Here is a 5,315-nt window from a genome sequence, read left to right as displayed (position 1 = left end):
ATAGGCATTATTTTAATCAAAGCTTCATTTAACTAGATTCTTAATGGCAAAATGAGATAAGGCAGAATGCTTCACTCCTTTATTAATAAATAACTTTATTACAAAATAATGCAAAATGGCATTTTGTCCATTGTTTCCATTATGTAAATATCATGACCCTTCAGATGCTTCTGATACTCACTCTTTATAACCAGAAGAGAGGAATCTCACTGTTTCCTCACTTCCAGTGGCCATAGAGGGGCAGCTACAATAGGTAACATTTTTGCAATATTTTGCAGAATATATATGGCTCTTTTGTCTACTTGAATATACTTCTTTTTTTCCCTAAAAATAACACCTTAATCAAATGAGCATGTATAGGTTTTCATTGGAAAGTAAATCTACGGTATTTGCATTTGAGTATTCCATTACTCGCTAAAATGGAAGCTGATTTAGATTCAGAAAGGATATGGATTTATAGCTGTTAAGGAAGATAAGAGGGTGCAAAATATTTGTACATAATTTGAAAATTACATGGAATCTAAAGACCAGAATTATCCATCAGTAGTTTCTCCTGGGAAAACCTAAAATGAGACCCCATTACAACTGCTGTTGTGTGTCCACAATCATGCGCGTGCACATTGAAACATGGTGCTATAATAGCCTCCATGAAGGTTTTTCCCTAGTATGCCAGACTCTATCCGTCCTGCAACGTACCAGCTGGGAGACCAGGGGCAAGTGACTTCCCTTCTTTGAACCTCATTTTCCTGGTCACTAAAATGGCTTTAAGAGTTACTGTATGAAGAGGCCTGCTTCAATGATTAAGTAAGATAACACCAGTAAACTGCCTATTTCAGTACTTGCCAGAATAAGTGCACAATAAGTGTTGTTTCTATTTCCTCCGACTCAAGCACTGATGATAATGTTGGAAATAAGATGACTTCTCTATTGCACACCAGCAATGAAGAACACTTCTTCAGAGGCCTGCAGAAGCAATGCATTAGTGAGTTCAGGACTCAGGGCTTACATAGGGGCTCAATGGATTCAGATCATTTCATCCTTTCCCCAGGTGGTTGGTCAAAGCGAAATGTCAGAAATCATACAAAATGGTATTCAAAGTGTTGTTTCTTCTTCAGTTGAATATGGTATGTCTTTTAGTTCTTTTCAAAAATACTATTTGGAAGAGAATGTGAAAATGAGGTGAATTTTCTTGTCTTTCTCAGTAATAAAGTCCAAGGACAAAATGTAAAGGTGTGAAGAGGGAGGAAAAAAGGAAGAAGACCAGAAAAATAAAAAGGAAAATAAAAGGAAGAGAAAAGAATTAAAAGATATTATATGGAGTGATTTTATTCAAATGAGTACATAATCTCCCAGGTGAACAATTTAGATGCATGTTTTGGCACACATTTTTAAAAATTTTTATTTACTTTATCATATGTTAGAGGATGAATCTCTTTCTTTATAATTTTATCTCATTTGGATTAAATACAAAAGTTTCAATATCACAACTAATGAAATTAAAAGTAATTTAAAAATTAAATCTTATACAAATAAATCTGCCCCCTGAATCATAGCCATCTGCTTCCAGAGATGATGGAGAAAGGGTGTGAGATAGGACAATGGATAAGAAGATATGAAAGGGACTTGGATCATGGGAAAAGGAGAGGAGATGGAGGGGATTAGAGAGAAAGCTTCATGAGGAGAGAGAAAATGAGTCATAGGTTTGGTGAGGTGATAAAGAAGGAAGAACTAGAAATAGAACTGGTGTTGAAAACAATCTGAGGTGTAAGAATTCCAATATGAACCTGGGAATTTTGGCTGATGGAAAACCATGGCTTTAAATAGTGACAGGGTGACTCATGACACCTCACTGAGTTGATGTAAAAGAATGAAATAAAGGTCAAGAAATTCTAAATCAAGTCTTATTAAAAATTCTTAGGGTTTTCATCAGAGAACTCTTTTATTCTAGAAGCAGCTGAGATGCAGAGGTTCTCAAGCCTGAGCATCATCGTCATCCCCTGGGGAGCTTGTTCAAACAGATTCCTAGCCCAGGACCCAGACTTAGATTCAGTAGGGCTGGGGTGGAGCCAGGAAATTTGCATTTGTAACAAGCTCCCGGGTGATGCTGATGCTGCTGGTCCAGAGACCACACCTTGAGTAGGACAGTTCAAGAGGATTGCTCCAATGTTTTCCAAAAGAGTTTGAGTCCCTGCTGAAAGAAAAATTTTTTTTTCTAATAACATAAGCTGGCAACACCAATCATGTTCATTGATCATCCATTGAACAAATGTTTACAAAGTGAGTACCACTTGCCGAGTGTCACACTCAGCACATAAAAGGATTCAAGTAACCAAGACTCAAGTTGACTTGAGGCAGCCCAGGGTCTAAACAGAGTTCCTATCCTCTCCTCCACTCTAACGGTTGTTGTGACTGTGAAAATGTCTCCACTACTTGTCCCCCAAATGCAACGTGCAATAACATCACAAAGGGTTATGGATCTACCACTGACACAGGATTTATATCATGTACTGGAAGGGAGAATTTTACAAACGGCACAGAAGATTGCAACGGTAAGTCCAAATAGAGTAACAGCCTTCGAAAATCAGAACAGAGGTAGTTGCAGCAAAATTGAACCAGTTCCTTAGAATATGACGTGAAATTCTAGAGAAAACCTACCGAAGTGAGCAAAGATGCCAGGAAGAAAACAGGTCATAGAACCGAAACGTGACACCAGGCCTACAATTGATTTTTCTCTTTTATTGGTTGCTTTAAAAAAATAACAGTGAATGTTGAAAGTAGTCCACACCTTAGAGTCTTAACTCATTCTGCAATAACAGCCTAATAGACCAGGGTTTTCAATCAAAGCCCAAGGCCATCCATAGTTGGAAACGTTACTAAGCAGATAGAGAAGCCTGTGCACATTATCAAATTAAAACCCAGGAAACAAATGGGAATCGTAACAGCATAACAGTTGACTTTTCCCATTTATCCAGTCCCTGTCCTAGATGTGGACATTGTATGAACAGGTTAGTCTTCTATTCCCATTTTGATTCTCTCTATGATACTGGAGAATTATTGCCTCTGTGCACAGCAGGCTGTTACTGCTAAGAATTCTCCCAAAGAACATACACTCTGATAATTTTTAAGCTCTTAATATCTTAGGAAAATCTCTTATCTCTTCAGTCCAGCTGTCCTTATCAGTGGCTCCCAAACCTGTATGCTGAATGAAATCACCCAGCGTTTTTCTGAAAACATCAGATTCTGAGTCCCAACTTCTCTGAAATTCGTTTTACTGGGTCTGAGATTTACTTTGGGATTTATATTTTCAACAATTATCTCTAAATATTTCTGATGCTGTCAGTCCACAGAAACGTCTTGGGCAGCACTGCCAATGGATAGGTGGAGCGTATACATTCAGCTGGTTTGATTATGAACTGTTTGCTCCATTCCACAGATGAGGATGAATGCCACTGACTGACCACCCCAAAATTATTGGACCTATCCAATTGGAAGCTACCTTCGTACCCCTCAACCTGGTTTGGCTCCAAGTAAGGGAAAGTCAAACTTCACACATGAAGAGGAAGAATGCACGGGTAAGTATTAATAAATCCCAGTGCCTGCGGACCACCAGGAATGCATATGATGTCCAAAGTGTTAGGTTTATTAATGTGCTGCAGCAAAGTGAACCTCCCATTGGGAAGCTTCAGTGTCTCAGTAAGAAGATGCTAGAAGGGGCTTATTGAAGTGTCTGGCCTTATGCCACGTGGCTTTGAGGAAAGCTAAGGAAGCAAGGGTTTCTTCTGTAAATGGTCCTGTCAGGAAATGAGTGCAAGTTGATAACTGGATATTTTCACTTTCAGGTAGGAGGAGAGACTAATGAAGTTGGGTAAGTGTTGTCTTTGCTTCAGAAGCAGAAGCATCCGTGTCAGCCAGGAGAGTGGAATGTTTGGGAATTTGTCAGGAATGCAAATTTTCAGGCCCCAGCCCAGACCTACTGAATTGAAATCTGTGGGGATGGGACCCAGCAGCGTGTTTGAACAAGCCCTCCAGGCAGTGCTGATGCACACCAGAGTTTGAGAACCACTGCCTTAGCCCAACCTACAACAGTAGTCAAAAAAGGTGGCAGGGGACACGCCATAAAAATCATGTCAAGAATTCTTGCCCACCAATGCTGGTGATAGGTTACACTGTTTTATATAATAAAACAGGGACCATGGCTAGTATAGGGAATAGTCTATAGAGATGGTATAAGGAGTTTGAGAGAAATATTCAGGAACATTTGAAGGTAAACATTCTTCATTAATGTTACTCTGTTTCCCTGGGTCTCCAAAACATTTTTTTTTTTTTTTTAGAAAACTTGATCCTGTCTCACGTTTAGATACTTGATGCTACAGGAATCTGAGAAGAAAAATGGAGAGACGTTTTTTCATCTTGTAAGGTCAAATAGTTCCTGACCTTGAGGAAGTAACTCTCTCCAGCTTCTCTTCTATTTTTCATTCTTAGAAATCAACCCTAATTCTTCTCAACTTGGCAAAAATAAATTTTCCAGAGACTGTGAAGTCCAAGTGAGTTTCATACCGTCATCATCTTGTGAACCGGGCATGAGAAGGGGCAGACATAGAATATACTTAAGACTCTCGCAACATTTTTCAATATGTTGTGTGGTAGATATTTTTCCAAATACGAACCTAAATGTACCAGCTCTATTTATTCGTTAGATACCCGCTAATGTAAAATGCTACTTTTCAAAATGCAATGTGATAACTAAAACATGGTGCGGTGTGTATAGAAATTCTGTGTACTATTTTGCAATTTTTTTGTGAATTGGGTGGGGAACTGACCATTAGCCCTATTGCAGCCCTGGAGCTGGGCATCCCACACACATGACTTTAGTTCTTACACTCTCTGCTCTCTTCGTTTCACCTATTTTCTTATTTCCCTAACAGGAACAACATTTTTAATTAATGCAGCTTTATATCTTTTAATAACTCATAGGTCATGGCATTAAAAATTTTCCTTTTTTTCTGAATCTCAGTTGAGCATGCCTTTCTTTAATACTAAATGTGTTGAATGCCAGAAAATATCCCTCAAGTGGTCAATTCAGATACTAAATCTCTTATAACTGATTTTGATTTTTACATATTGACTTGTTCTGAGAAAACTACTGGCAAATTGTACTAACCATCTATAAATGCATAATTAGCTTTAAGTCAACATCATGGTCACATGAACTATCAGCCACTCAAAGTCTTGGCTGCCCAAGTTAAATACACATATTTCTATGAAGCCCAGATCTCTGTGGTATAAAGAAAATGTCCAAATCGCCATTCTAGTGT

General features: G+C 38.5%; 1 long non-coding RNA gene across 1 annotated transcript; it reads left to right on the top strand.

Moving 5' to 3' along the window:
* The first annotated feature begins 1,246 nt into the window (after window positions 1-1,246).
* On the top strand, window positions 1,247-4,402 carry LOC131402694 (uncharacterized). The gene is made up of 3 exons (XR_009218903.1): window positions 1,247-1,353; window positions 3,434-3,572; window positions 4,332-4,402. It is a non-coding gene; the product is annotated as an uncharacterized LOC131402694 (long non-coding RNA).
* Window positions 4,403-5,315: the final 913 nt, after the last annotated feature.

Source organism: Diceros bicornis, unplaced genomic scaffold (assembly GCF_020826845.1).
Source record: "Diceros bicornis minor isolate mBicDic1 unplaced genomic scaffold, mDicBic1.mat.cur scaffold_230_ctg1, whole genome shotgun sequence".
Classification (NCBI taxonomy): domain Eukaryota; kingdom Metazoa; phylum Chordata; class Mammalia; order Perissodactyla; family Rhinocerotidae; genus Diceros; species Diceros bicornis.
Note: the sequence above shows the minus strand (reverse complement) of the source record. Positions and strands in the feature narration are given on the sequence as shown.